This window comes from Diadema setosum, chromosome 8, assembly GCF_964275005.1.
Source record: "Diadema setosum chromosome 8, eeDiaSeto1, whole genome shotgun sequence".
Classification (NCBI taxonomy): domain Eukaryota; kingdom Metazoa; phylum Echinodermata; class Echinoidea; order Diadematoida; family Diadematidae; genus Diadema; species Diadema setosum.
Genome location: NC_092692.1, coordinates 140,873 through 157,209, shown reverse-complemented (window position 1 = coordinate 157,209; position 16,337 = coordinate 140,873). Strand labels below are relative to the sequence as shown.

The window sequence follows — 16,337 nt, the reverse complement described above, 5'->3', positions numbered from 1 at the left end:
TGTTGATCCGATCAAACTATTGTCAGCCACTGCCCTTCCGATCACAACATGACTAAAATATTATAATAAAGTTACTTCGCGATAGTATACCACTTACATGTTTATTGCCAATCCAGAGAAATCAAAGAAAAGTGGGTTTGGCTAGAAAAGCAGACCTTCACTCTCAGCACGAGGTCAGTCGCTCCGAGCAGCATTCCACGTGCTTGCAAGCCCAGCATTCATTTCATAATTGGGTAAAATAGCACTACGTAGGGCATATCCCTCTCATTCTCGAAACGATCATCTCACTTTGAAATAGCAAAGTTCAATAGCGCTGTACTTGTGAACTATGCGGCCAGAGTTTTGAAGTAACTTGAATCTTGCTAACGAATAAATTCAGTCAGATTTGAAATTTTCAAAAGCCAGAACAGAACAGCGAAAATAACAACGCATTGTGACAAGACACATAAACATGACACGGATAAACAGTGAAGAGGAAGGGCAGCTTGCACACATCATGGAGAAGGGGTAAAAAATGCATTCAACAAAATGATTACAGTAAAGAATAACACTTAGAAAGAATCAAACACCCCCTGACAGTGGGCCTGATCTGTATAAAATAATTGGTAACAAAAAGACAAAACTGAAGATGGTGATATATTGAGCTTAAATGTGCGTAAACAACAAATTTGAAATCAAGTTTTACATTTCCGATGTTTGTTGTCTTTGACTGTCTTTAGTCTCCTTCACTAATCACATTTAATTATCTGACATTATTCAGCCGCACATTCCATACGTTCACATGTCGTCGGAAATCTCTAGCGTCTTTCAATATAGCTTTCATACCGAACGATTTGTAACCATCGGAATCATTATGACCTTTCATGGAAATTATAACATCACTCTATTGCTGAAGTTCCTTCACCGGTGCATAACAGCCAAGGAATGTTATACCCCTTTCCCGCTGCCCGTCTCGGTGAACCACCGAGAGGTTCCCCGGTGAATTCACCGGGGAACCTCTCGGTGAAAGTTTGAGTGCCGTCGTTTCACACTGCTCTCGGTGAAACTTTCCCCTAGACGGGTTTTCTGCTCGCAACGTGGGTGATCTTAATAAATGTACTTGAGTTTTTTGTGCATCTGCGATTTGGTTTTTTCGATCCCATGTTCAGCAAGTTTTCGGAGGAGGGACTCGTACGCGGCAGCGTCAGCCGACGTCCCGCTCAGTTCTTCGTTCACTGCTGCCTCGCTACGTAATTGAAGTAACAGTCTCTCTTCGTCTTTGGTCCACTCTCCAGCCATTTGCAAAATTCCCTCAAATTTCAACAGCACAAAACGTCAACGGATTTCTCCTGCACACTGTAAACCCAGCACTTGACGAAAAAAAACACAAAATACGAAAAAATCAAGCAAAAGGCGCACTGTATCAGACTTTACTGGAAGAGTTAAGAGCTAGACACTAGAGGAAGACGAAGAAGGAGGAAGCATCAAATCGATCAAGTACATATGTACACTGTAAACCTATATCAGCTTTGTATACAGTACACGGCGTGCTAATTACTAGTAAACAATACAATGCACAGCACGATGCAAAACAATGCCGTCGCACTGTGAACGCCACATTGCACACGAAACGACATACTAGTACTATGTGTCGTGTGTATGTTTACAAACACGAATTACTAGTACCCTGTACGTGTGGATTTGGGAGGTCGAATGCGCGCTAGCTAGCTGAAAACGTGTGCATGACCAGAAACAAAACATGACCTTTGACATAATCTGCATATTTTCCCCGGTGTTTCACCGAGACAACCTTTCACGCTGGGCGCTCTCGGTGAACCACCGGGTAATCTCCCGTTGAACTATCGGTGTTCACCCAGGACGCTTCTAGGGTAAAAATTGCCCAAAATTTCATCGGTGTTTCACCTAGGCTTCCCCTAGGTTTCAACCGAGTGACCTTTCACACTGCGGGGTTCCCCGGGTGCCCCCAGGTGCCCCCGGGGAAGATTTTCTTCAGCGGGAAAGGGGTATTAGTTCCATACTTGAATTCAAACCGATCATTTACCTTCATTGCGCTGTGACACAGTTTTCATGAATCAGCATGATCCGACATTTCTTTCTTTTTTTTTTTTTTTTGTGATCTCAAACACTAATTTACTCAAAGGACTGAAGAGCGGGATTTGAATTTGAAGTTTTCAAGATCTGCATGCTGACAAATTGTTTAACATTACGTCATGTACTTTGCATTGGTCATGCTCTCTCTCTCTCATCTTAAGTTCTTCGTAATGGTAATCTTGACACAATTTATCGACTAGATATTGTCATTTCTGAATAGATACACTGACATGATCTCCTCTTAATTGCAAATATCTGCTCAATAGCTTGAGTTTGAACATTTTCCTCTTCACCTGCGATTTGGGGAAAATAAGAACAAACAAACAAATATTAAACAAAAATAAAAAACAAATACATCGAAGCAGGTAGATGTACCGCAATATCGAAAGGTTGACCATCAGCATTTTTCTATGATAAGAGGTAGGAATAAAATGATAAGCAAAGCTCAACAAATAACATAATTTTAACATGTACTTGGTATATAAAAATATACGAGAGACAACCTCACAGTTCGAGGGCACATAGCCTCTACATCAATCTGTCGTATTTTACGAGGCAGAAAGACACAAAAACAATATACTTTAATTCTGTATCTCACTGAGCGATGAAAGTTTGAAAACCTACCAAATTTTAGGTTTCGGGCTTCGTAAACAGTTGAAATCAAAATCAAACAAGAAAACCCTTTTGCAAATTTGATTTCAGCTGTCTACGAATTACTGATCAAACTCTGTTCTACTTTATCGAGTCTGTGCTGTAGGCACGCTACTCTCTCCAACATGTGTCCACATCATCGCTTGGCGATAGACGATACTGCTTTGTAATTTTCTTTGGACATGCGATTCGATTTTTGTCATGATAATTTTGCGTGGTTGCGTAAACAATTACTATGATACGCAAATCGACTGTCGATGGTTCTTTTTTGGGGGGAGGGGGGTATTTTTTGTTTGTTTTTCTTTGTTTGTGGTTTTTTTTTTTTGGCCAAAAGATACAATAAAAAAAATAATCTTGACATTTGCAATGGTTCTGGTCGCTAATTCGAGACTACATGTAGTTCTAGACATTTGCTGTTCCCATAGCCAAGGTTACTTGTATTACATGCTATTTACAGCCTGAAAGCTACAAGAACCAAAACTTCTGTCAAAAAACGGCAGCAAAATTATACAAATTATACAGATACAAAGACATGAACAATGCGTGAATAAACTACTTTTCTTCAAAATGCAATGGGAAAAGAAGAGGCGACATAACAAAAGAGACTCGGGCACGCCAAAAGAAGTACAGTATAAAGAGCAACTGAAGAGAAACTCTAAAAGAAGAAAAAAATTGCAACAGTGAACGCAAGCGCAAAAACAAATGCTTTTCACATGCACATCGTCACATAGAGAGAATCAGGCGCTATATACACGTAATGCACTTTCGTATCCGTGGAGATGTATCAAAACCAATACAGCCAGCTTGCGCCAAAATCACATAAAACACATAGGTTTATTTCCAGTAACTTTCGTAAGTTTGAGACAAATCGGTTTTGGGTCAAAATGAGCATTGATTAGTACTTGCACTATTTGCATGTCGTCGCTCAAAACAACTCTCTTCGCGCCTTGTGAACGCTGCCTACAATTCTGAAACTGAACTAAACAAAATAATGTTCATCTCTAACTCTCTATATTCTGTCTGGAATTCCTAAATACTAGATTTCTACTTTGATTTTCATTTCGCTTCGAACTAGGAGACGACGATCACGCCAAAACAAATTAGGACCTAGGTGTGGTACCAAGCAGCGTAGTTTACAGGTCTACTTTCCATTCACTGTACACATGCATAGACAAGAACAAAAGCGTTTTCTTCTTTTGTATGCTAGCGTGGGGACGATTAGTGAAGTTCACCAAAACAAAAGGATGAAAGACTTGACTGACGAACGAAAGCTGACCCTCTTTGAGGGACAAAATGAAAGCAGCTTCCTGCAGGACAGCATCCAAGCAGAACAATACGAGTGGAACCGCATAGACAATACACGCAGATTCAACCACAAACACACGCTTGGTTTATCAATGAGACTTTTGATCCATACACATAATTTCGCAGAGGGTGTGCTCGCCACGGATTTTCCCGACGCGAGAAAAATACATCTAGTTGAAAAATCACGTATTTACTAAAAATTTGCCAATGTACATTGTAAGTATACTCATAGTGGAAACGATGGCTATGCTAATCAGCTACCAGTACATATCATTGGCAGTTTCTTGGTGTAACACATTATGGTACTACAAGAACTTAAATGACTAAATAAATTGTTTTTCTCGCGCTTCTTAGTCCCTGATCGGCAACCATGGCACGTCAGGACTAAGGGTTAGGGTTAGGGTTAGATCCAGATCGAGAAGCAACAATGTGCAGTACATGTCCTGGTTACAAATGAGAGCCATGACTGCCTGCAAGATTTATCAGATCAGATCTGCCTTTGTTCTGATGGGAACAAAGTGCTGCTGCAACTCTGCCCTTTGTGATATTTTAATGACATACATTTGTATATGAGACTACTTTAGACCATACATTAGTTGATTGTGTTTCTATTTCAATGTACACAGAACCCACACAGTCATACACTGGAATGTAACAAAAAAGCATGGAGTCCATGTGGATAAGGACTGTCAAATCCTAAGTACACAGGTCACACACACACACACACACACACACACACACACACAAATAAACAAACAAGCATACAAAAACTATTTACAGACATTTTATATCACATCAGAAAGTAAAATAATTCATAACTCTTATACTGGACATGAACTTCATTTATCTTCATGTGTCATAGTCATGTGTAACAATTTTCAAGAAATGGAAATATTCATGTGCATGTATCAAGAGGAATATCATCAAGATGATCATATGCAACCTTCATAGAATACAAATGTCAATTTAAATGTCTAATTCCTGTTACAATTGTGCAACAGGAAGTAGTTTCAAATAATGTCTCAATCAATTAACAGCATCAAGAACTTCACCCTGTACATGTCATCTCTCCGTGCTATTTCACTTTTTTTTTAATTAAAAAAACATGGAAAGTTCTTGTGATGCATCCTTTCATTTTCTGCTGTACAATGTAAAAAGCATTTACACCAGTGAAAAGAAGACAAAAAACATTATATCATGAACATCCAACACGAGTCCTGACATGCAAAATGCAGACCGTTATTGAATCTCTTATTCAGAGTACAAGGAAGAAGCTTTTCACAAGGATTGTAATACAGGCATGAAATGACCCCACAAGGAAGTACAATTGTATAGGCACACGGTGAAGGGATAGCATTATAGCCTAGCGCATGCCTACAATGTAATTGATTCACAGCTCATAACCTGACAAAAGGAAAAAACAAAACAAAACAAAACATGCAAGGTCCTACCATCAGGCTTTTGAAATCACAAGGCTCTTCTCTTCCATATCAGTTACTTCTCTGGTCTCTCTTAAATAAAAAAAAAACAAAACAAAACAAAACAAAACAAAAACAGGAACCTATGCACAACAGCAAATAACCAGGAATAGCCAGTTAGCCATGCATGTTGTGGATATTGCACTTTAAAAACTGATTGCAATAAAACTGTTGCAAAACTGAAGGATTGCAAGTTTCTGTCATGATTCAGTTCATTACCAATTCGTCCACATAAAGACATGATACTACAATGTATACACATGTATCATGTACATACCACAGATATACTGCATACGTAACTTGAACGACATGCATTAACCTGTTCCTTTGTAAGGCCAAGTAAAAAAAGATCTAGTAGTTGCTCTTCCTCGCGCGCACCTATTTTGGCCGCGGCATGCTTCTTATTTTGCTATTTTGCTATTTTTGAAAATTGGCTTTAAAAGTATCAAAAACTGTTGTTTCTCGTCCCCGCCTGCACCCCGTTTTGATTGCCGCATCATTTTTTTTGATATTTACTACTTTTTATCTGGTGGTTGTCCCGCTGCAAACTCAGAAAATCCTCCGTACCGACTGCTACGATTTACACTGAAAATTACGTAGGTCTACGTACGTACTTACCAGTACGTCTCGGCGCCTCAGCTCACCGTTTACGCCGGTAGCGAATATTTTTTTCCGTATATGGAAACGCTATGGGACATGTGTTTGTGTGTTGTCAATGTCCATACGTTCGTGCGTAAACATGTCACTGCGCTGCACTCACGAGGTTCGTCCGATCATCAGTGAAGGGCTCACACCCATAAATATTTCCCCATAGGGATGTGTGTTAAAAATCAAATTTCAAAAAATTCTGTAAAACAGCTGGGAGAAATGAGGTGTTTCAGCTTCACTAACCTGGATAAGTTAGATATACCCTTTCATCCATCAAATTCTCAGGGTGGATAATTCAGTTCAAATTCTGTCCAGGGGTCCGCAAAGCCAGACTACGAGTTCTTATCACTCAAAAAATCACCCATTTTCCGTACACGTACCCAATGAAATATAGTCCCCTCAAATTCCACCAGAAAAGCTTTCATCTTCCAACCAAAATGTAATTTGTAGAGGAATTCCTACTCAATATCTACAGCTATTCAGTTTTTTGCCAAACTACATCATTGATTTTTAATCAATTTTTTCTTCATTTATTTTGGTATCTTTGGTACGAATTTGTGAAGGGGCCTGGGGCATTCCCTTGTATTTACGGGTGTGAGCCCTATAGGGCTCACACCCATAAATATTTCCCCATAGGGATGTGTGTTAAAAATCAAATTTCACAAAATTCTGTAAAACAGCTGGGAGAAATGAGGTGTTTCAGCTTCACTAACCTGGATAAGTTAGATATACCCTTTCATCCATCAAATTCTCAGGGTGGATAATTCAGTTCAAATTCTGTCCAGGGGTCCGCAAAGCCAGACTACGAGTTCTTATCACACAAAAAATCACCCATTTTCCGTACACGTACCCAATGAAATATAGTCCCCTTAAATTCCACCAGGAAAGCTTTCATCTTCCAACCAAAATGTAATTTGTAGAGGAATTCATACTCAATATCTACAGCTATTCAGTTTTTTGCCAAACTACATCATTGATTTTTAATCAATTTTTTTCTTCATTTATTTTGGTATCTTTGGTACGAATTTGTGAAGGGGCCTGGGGCATTCCCTTGTATTTACGGGTGTGAGCCCTATAGTGGAGGTCATATTTCTCATTTGACTTTTAAACATCATGTGTTTTTGATGAGATTTGCACTTACATCATATGGGAAATTACATATTCAAGGGTCATAAAGCTTCTCAAAGGGACATTTTTGAAACTCATGCCCTTTGAGGTTTTTAAAAAAAATAAAAATGTAGTGTGGATCAGTTCTTCATAAGATGAATACCTAGAGGCAGGCAGTAATCTTTGATTATGGGGGTGTCATCATCACATTATTGCCTACAAAATACTTGAAAAGACTCTGTTTTGTCAAATAGACTAACTTTATGAAGTTTGACCTGCTTCAGTGGTAGCCAAACAAAGAAATACATTAAAATAACACAGTCATTCAAGGTTGTGTGATACTGATGCCTGCTATGTACAAAGATCTATCTATACCACAACAACATAATAAGAAAACAAATTGTAGCCAAACAGAGTTGGGGGGGGGGGGGTAGAGGAGAGAGGTGGGGGGGGGGGGGGTAGGAAGGGGTGAAGGGGAGAGGGAGGAAGAGATCTGACACAATAGATCAACATAAACCAGCAGAGTTTGTATGGGATGAATACTTCCCATAGACTTGTGTGCATTGCATGCATCCTCTATAGGGCTCACACCCATAAATATTTCCCCATAGGGATGTGTGTTAAAAATCAAATTTCACAAAATTCTGTAAAACAGCTGGGAGAAATGAGGTGTTTCAGCTTCACTAACCTGGATAAGTTAGATATACCCTTTCATCCATCAAATTCTCAGGGTGGATAATTCAGTTCAAATTCTGTCCAGGGGTCCGCAAAGCCAGACTACGAGTTCTTATCACTCAAAAAATCACCTATTTTCCGTACACGTACCCAATGAAATATAGTCCCCTCAAATTCCACCAGAAAAGCTTTCATCTTCCAACCAAAATGTAATTTGTAGAGGAATTCATACTCAATATCTACAGCTATTCAGTTTTTTGCCAAACTACATCACTGATTTTTAATCAATTTTTTCTTCATTTATTTTGGTATCTTTGGTACGAATTTGTGAAGGGGCCTGGGGCATTCCCTTGTATTTACGGGTGCGAGCCCTATAGGGCTCACACCCATAAATATTTCCCCATAGGGATGTGTGTTAAAAATCAAATTTCACAAAATTCTGTAAAACAGCTGGGAGAAATGAGGTGTTTCAGCTTCACTAACCTGGATAAGTTAGATATACCCTTTCATCCATCAAATTCTCAGGGTGGATAATTCAGTTCAAATTCTGTCCAGGGGTCCGCAAAGCCAGACTACGAGTTCTTATCACTCAAAAAATCACCCATTTTCCGTACACGTACCCAATGAAATATAGTCCCCTTAAATTCCACCAGGAAAGCTTTCATCTTCCAACCAAAATGTAATTTGTAGAGGAATTCATACTCAATATCTACAGCTATTCAGTTTTTTGCCAAACTACATCATTGATTTTTAATCAATTTTTTTCTTCATTTATTTTGGTATCTTTGGTACGAATTTGTGAAGGGGCCTGGGGCATTCCCTTGTATTTACGGGTGTGAGCCCTATAGTGGAGGTCATATTTCTCATTTGACTTTTAAACATCATATGTGTTTTTGATGAGATTTGCACTTACATCATATGGGAAATTACATATTCAAGGGTCATAAAGCTTCTCAAAGGGACATTTTTGAAACTCATGCCCTTTGAGGTTTTTAAAAAAAATAAAAATGTAGTGTGGATCAGTTCTTCATAAGATGAATACCTAGAGGCAGGCAGTAATCTTTGATTATGGGGGTGTCATCATCACATTATTGCCTACAAAATACTTGAAAAGACTCTGTTTTGTCAAATAGACTAACTTTATGAAGTTTGACCTGCTTCAGTGGTAGCCAAACAAAGAAATACATTAAAATAACACAGTCATTCAAAGTTGTGTGATACTGATGCCTGCTATGTACAAAGATCTATCTATACCACAACAACATAATAAGAAAACAAATTGTAGCCAAACAGAGTTGGGGGGGGGGGGGGGTAGAGGAGAGAGGTGGGGGGGGGGGGGGGTAGGAAGGGGTGAAGGGGGAGGGAGGAAGAGATCTGACACAATAGATCAACATAAACCAGCAGAGTTTGTATGGGATGAATACTTCCCATAGACTTGTGTGCATTGCATGCATCCTCTATAGGGCTCACACCCATAAATATTTCCCCATAGGGATGTGTGTTAAAAATCAAATTTCACAAAATTCTGTAAAACAGCTGGGAGAAATGAGGTGTTTCAGCTTCACTAACCTGGATAAGTTAGATATACCCTTTCATCCATCAAATTCTCAGGGTGGATAATTCAGTTCAAATTCTGTCCAGGGGTCCGCAAAGCCAGACTACGAGTTCTTATCACTCAAAAAATCACCCATTTTCCGTACACGTACCCAATGAAATATAGTCCCCTTAAATTCCACCAGAAAAGCTTTCATCTTCCAACCAAAATGTAATTTGTAGAGGAATTCATACTCAATATCTACAGCTATTCAGTTTTTTGCCAAACTACATCATTGATTTTTAATCAATTTTTTTCTTCATTTATTTTGGTATCTTTGGTACGAATTTGTGAAGGGGCCTGGGGCATTCCCTTGTATTTACGGGTGTGAGCCCTGAATTGAACAACTGCATGCATGATGCAGGAAACTGAACTGTCGCTTGCGATAGCTCTACAACACACATAACATTGCACACACACAGCACTCTGTACATTGGATACAATCACGCTCACATATCACGTGCGTCTAATTGACTAATCAGTTTGAAAACGCAGAACTAGACTCTACTGAAGTTCGATCTATTATTATTAGTTTACATGTGGATTGGTAATGATCTTATCGTTGTATTTCGAAAGTGCACTCGCGATGCTCGAGTCACTGGCAGCAATGAGAAGTCGATTGTGAATACATGTCCGCTTCATTATGTTCATAGCCAAGTACGAAGTAGGCTTACTGTGGTAGCGGTGTATTTACGAATACTAGTACCCGATCGACAAAAAGGGCGTGCAAAAGATTTCGGAAGAGCTCTTATTTGGCCATTTATGCATGTACGAATAGTGGTAATGTGACATCAATTCCATGCCTATGGCTGTAGAGGTTGTACGCAGCTTGTACATTCAATATGTAAAGTTGCCCGCACGCAGTGAACACACATGATACTAGTAGTATGCGAGTCCGTTCATTCGTGTACAAATTGGCCAAGCTATAGAATTTTAACCAAGTCCACGCGCTTGCGCAATTCAAAATTTCAGCTCAACTTATGAATAATTCATGTCCCATAGCGTTTCCATGTACAGAAAAATTTTTCGCGGTACGGTAAGTATCGTGCAAGTATGTTGGCCTTTTTTCGAGTCGACCAGTCTTTTTCAATCGAAAGTGCCGTGTGATTAAACGTTAGCGATGATTGTGAAGGATGTTTGTTGTGTGTAAGAAGTCATTCTAGCGAGTTATGAATCGGTAATTTCTAAATCACCCTTTCAAATCTTGGAAGTACAATGTAATATTTCATGAATGAGTTAGGTACAACATAAAATTCTCCTTGAAATAAACCAAATCCTTTAAGATCAGAAAAACTGAATTTGTTTTTTAAATGAAGTCCATCGGAACATGAAACCTACCTTGTTATATTGGGTTTCTTGTTACATCAGGGTCAAAACACATGAGCTTGGACCAGTAAAATTGTCATATTCATACAAGGTTTTGTTTTATATCAGACCTCTTAACGAGATTTCACTGTATTCATATGTTGAGCATGCTTCACCCAAGTGCCAAAATGGAGCCTGACATGGCCGCTCGATCAAAAATAGTAAATAGTAAGGACCTCCCTCATTACTGCTTTCAAACAACCCAGACGAGAAACTACTTCGTTTAAAAAAATAGTAAATAGTAAGGACCTCCCTCATCACTTGCGTCAAAAAACCCGGACAAGAAAATATATTTTGTTTTAAAAAAAAATAGTAAAATAGCATATAGTAAGGACCTCCCTCATCACTGATCTCAAAAAATCCTGACGAGAAACTACTTTCTTTTTTTACTTGGCCTAATACAATATGTTCACACAATTTTAATTTTGTGAGTTTTTAGTTCTGCAGAATCAAGACATTATGAAGTGGTAGATACAGCAAGCAAACATATTTGCATGCATTTTTTCTAGACAGTGTTCTTCCAGCATTATGGAAGGAGTTTTTGTTTTTTGTTTTTTTGTTTTTTAATGCTTGTTGAGATCACAAAGACTTATAGCCCAGGCCTCCACATATGGAGCCTGATTCTAGCTCTGCCTCTATGCTATGTGCACAAAAGCCCAGTATGTTTGCTTTTTAATACTGATAAGTGTTCAATGTGATCATATTGTATATTTCATTAATATTTTTCTGATCACATCAATTGAGACCCCTGCATTGGTGCGCATCAGACTCTACCGCCTGCATTTACAGAGGGGCCTACCTGCTAAAATGATAACGTGCTGAGAAGTCTGTTGGAGGCAATGAGCCAGACTGGCCGGAAGATATAACTTACCAAGCCAAGTAGGCAACTAGACATGCAGATAGCTGACCAAGGATCCCTATTACTAGTTAGTACAGGGAGCATCCATGGGATCATTAACACTCAAGATATTACAGCCCATTTCAATACTAAGCAATAAATCTTAACTTAAGGGGTTCTAAAGCCTTGTGGTATAGCAACCTTGAGCAGCCTTTCAGCTCGGTATAAACAGACAAAAGGTGATCCAGTCAGGTCTAATCAGGTCAGGTTCAACAACCCACCCGTCCTGACCAAACCACTCTGATAAAACCTGCACAACTTGCACACTTTTGCACAAAAACCTGCGCCGTTATATCAGAGAAGAGGAGCCGGTTGGGCCTGCTAGGGTTTGCTACAGGCTCAGTGATACGGTGCTATTAACTCGCCAAGAATTTTTGACATCGTTGCCTGATGTGCATTAAGTAAACAATGTGTTTAGATGCAAAACTGCCAGGGGAGTGTTGCAGGACAATCCCAATATCTCAACTCAGAAGCCACCAAATGATAAAATTTATACAGCAAATTGAAGGAGAAACCATTCTCTAACTTGCAATGTTATTCATTTTGAGTTTGATTGAGGATAAACGTGTGAAATCAACGTCGAAACTTACTGTATACGCCATATATTTCGAGAGTCTAAATTTTCGCGATTCGGGAATTCCCGACGATTTCGCGAGTGGTTAAATTCGCAATCGTGGAGTCCTGTACTGAACAGAGATATGTACATCGGGCTCAGAGTCAATATTTTTGCGTGTCTTTAATTTCGCGAATAGCACCTGACTCATGAAATTCACGAAAATAAAAACCTAGCGAAATATTCGGCGTATACAGTACATGTAGTTTGGAAAAAAAAGGTCTTTAAAAGAGTGTTATTTTTTAACATTTTTCTTCACTGCCCAAAAATGAAACTTCGGTATTTGTGGTAGTTATGTCCATACTGTGTTCCAAATATCTTTTCTGTATTATTTGTTGCACTGTTATGTCGGGGAAAAATTGAGATCACTGTCATTTTTGACCGACGTAAAATCCATAGCATGAGCGTTACACAGTCCCATGTATCGGTTTTCGTGCTGCATGAAACAGTTAACACACATTGCGAGGGACATTAGAAAGTCTTTCTGAGAAAAGTAGGGGGAAATAAAAGGAAGAACAAAGGGAAAGATGGGAGAAGGAAGGATGAAAGGTGCTACACTGTATGCTGCGGAAATCAGCCCTGCTGCTGTATCAATAGCGAGTAGTGCCTGTGCATCCAGAATAGCAAGCAAGCTTGGATTAGGTTTAGTGTTAAAGGGTGTGTACAGTTCTGGTCGAGGTGAAGATTTAGCTTTTAACGTTTTGTGAGATATTCAGAAACCACGAGATATCAAAGAGCATGCAGTTCTAAGGGGTATCAAAAGTTTATTCCATGAAAATCGGTTTTGAAATGGCTGAGATATCCAAGAACAAGGTGAAAAAAAGAGATACTAATAAAGTTGGGGCATGTCGCCTTTTATTATTAGCACTTTATTGGATATCTCAGCCATTTGAAAACCAATTTTCATCAAATAAACGTTGAATCCTTCTTAAAATTACATGCTCTTTCATATTTCATAAGAGGCTTTTCATTATCTCACTTAGGAATGTTCAAAACATGAATCCCTACCTCAACCAGTACTGTACAGTCCCTTTTAGGTAAGGTGTAGGGTTACATCAGGGTTGCAAATGGTTAAATTAGTCGAGGGACATGAGGAAGTCTTTCCGAGAAAAATAGGGAGAAAGAAAAGGAAGAAGAAGAAGAAGGAAAAAAAAAAAAAACAGGAGAAAGGAAGGATGAAAGATGCTACAGCTGTATGCTGTGGAAATCGGCCCCGCCTCTGTATCAATCGCGTGTCAATGCTGTTTGGTGGGGCCGCACTCACGAGTATTGTGGAAGAAAGCCCCACCGCTGTACTTTATACAACACCACATGATGGGGCTAAATTCCGGGACGAGTATAAATAGGCAAGCCACCGAAGTATTAGTAACATGTAGAAATTCGTTCACGAGATTTCACTATTCACTGGATTTTACATGCTTTTCAATGGAAAAACGGGCGGTCGATTAAAATGAGCTTGCACCAGTGGCAGTGCACAGTAAATGTCACTTGCGTTTTTGTCGCCGAGAATTACGGTACCGTACAAGTCAACAATCTGAGCCTGGGATATGAATCTGCGATATTTTCTGCCTTGGTTGTGAGTGAAATGAATTTAATGAGATATTTGATAAAATTCAGGGTATTCGATTCAAAAGTGATCAATGAGTAGCAGACTAGTAGAGGTGCCTGCCCCCGGGAAAGGTCGAGACTTTACCGGCGTCGGCGGGCAGGTCCTCAACCCGCCCGCTGACGGGAATGGCGTACCCCTGCATTTCGGTGCAGGAGTAGGCAGGCGACATCTTTTCCTAAAAACCTATCCCCTTTTCTCCTTCTGTAGAAAATATCTCATTTACAAATATTAACAATAAATATAATTAGATTTTTGTAAATAATTAGAAGTAAATTTAGTGTCTAGGTTTTATAAATTAATTTAGATAATGAAAGTTTAAGTCTTAGTCTTAGATATTTTGGAGCAAATTGCCCACCCGGCAGAGAGCTACACAAATCCAAAAGAACAACAACAACACCAACAGTAGTAGACTACTGTAGCTGAGTGTAGGTCAAACAACTAACATGGTATAGTAAGGGTACTAAAAAGGTCTCGCGCAGGGACTTAATGATCGCGCATAGCGTAACTGCGTATAGCAAGCAATATTACGCGTAGGACTAAGCGCAAAATTTGCCGATACGCCCATGGAATAAACATACCTGACAACCGCTAAACATGAGAAGGAAGCAGGTAAGAAATTTTGATTTCGAACAAATTTTTCAATAAATTTCCAATTTTTTCGAACAAATTTTTCACAAAATTTCCAATTTTTTACCTTGTAATTTACCTACCTTAGCTTAAAATCTTTTTTTAAGGATGTTGTAGTCTAGACGTGTTGTCTCGCTTGTCTCGTTTGTATGATCGTAGCCGATAGAATTCGTAATTTGTTCGATCGATCGTTTAATCTATAATATTCTACGAAAGCCGAAGCACGTTACAGCCGCAGAGAGGGGCAGACACTTTCACGCATGAAACTACAGCACACAGTACATAGGGCAGCTGCGCGACCTTTACATACCCCGAGAAATTGAACGCATAACATTAAGTCCGACATACAAACGGCGACAGCGCACTACTCTGTCATCGTATCATCAGGAGATTCTGGGAGGTGATTTTTCTGCATTTTCGTGATATTTATTGAGAAATTCAGGTACGATTGTTGAATAATTTCTATTATTATAAGAGCATCACAAATTTTCGTGCGCGATATCTAGACCCCTCAACCATACTGAAGATGCCTATAAAACGTTACATCCCCATGACCATGAACACTGACAGTGACAGCTAGACCAAACTTCAGTGTAGTGCGTTGACCGGACAAGTAGGGCCTGCCTATAAGTAGACTCTATAACTATAGATGTCTAATTCCGTGAAAAACTTCTCATTTATAATAATGACATTTGCTGGGTCAGTTTTACGAAAAACTGACCCAGCAAATGTCATCCATTATCAAAACTGAGAAGTTTTTTGCAGAATTAGACATGCTTGTCCGGTCAATGTAGTGCGTAGCTACGTAAATACTGTAGAATTTATGTAGAACCCTGGTATCTAACGTAGATTAGAACATGAATACCATGATTATGCATGAATAGGCCTACAGTAGGGCCTAATCTCTTATAATATATATGGAATCCTTTGTAACATGTCCATTAACTTGTAGTTAGGGCCTACTGTATACTAAATTACTACTACTAGCATGATTAATCGCTCCGTCCAAGCTGACGCTTGCATGCTGTAGGACTGGGCCTATAATTTGTAGAGTAGAGCAGCCAGAATTTTAGCAGACAGGAGTCGTCAACGCCGGGCCCCTAGCCCTACGGCCCTAGGCCCTTCCTACCCGCTGATCTACCTACTCACTCCGCTCCGCCTGCTATGCCTACGACTTAATTTCTCACACTCACACTGGCAATATTTCATGTAAACCAGGCAGGGTATTAATAAGTAAAAATAGGGCATTCGCCCATTTCAGTGGGATCCGTGCCAATTCATCAGGGTGTACACACAAGTGGGTAACCCTACACAGAGATAAATTTTGAACAGGAGATTTGAAGATGACAGAAATCAGTGTAAACAGCTCGAGATAACTCACCTTTCGTCTTCATATGCGGGTTATCCACGGGCGCCATGACAGATGCCCGGATTTATCACACCAGTACCAATCCCACTTTTATCGATGACATCATGTTTGTGAAATCCATCGACTCCATCTCTTTTTGGGCTAAATGCATTATACCTCACTAAGCACGTTTACGGTAACCAGTTAACAAAAAATAATTGCTTAAAATCTCAGTCTATTACATCTAATTCGATTTCTACCATCTGTTTCAATGTAGCCGATAATGAATGATTTTAGTGATGAATTCTGTTTCGGAGCTCAGGATATT

The 16,337-nt window shown here is 39.3% G+C and overlaps 1 protein-coding gene across 1 annotated transcript in view; it reads right to left on the bottom strand.

The window, feature by feature from the left end:
- The window catches only part of LOC140232377 (uncharacterized), a 207,881-nt gene extending 191,730 nt beyond the window's left edge, over positions 1 to 16,151 (bottom strand). The window contains exon 1 of the mRNA XM_072312503.1: positions 16,043 to 16,151. The gene's annotated coding sequence lies outside the window, so the exon portion shown is untranslated. The remainder of the gene's footprint in view (positions 1 to 16,042) is intronic.
- Between the last annotated feature and the right edge of the window lie 186 nt (positions 16,152 to 16,337).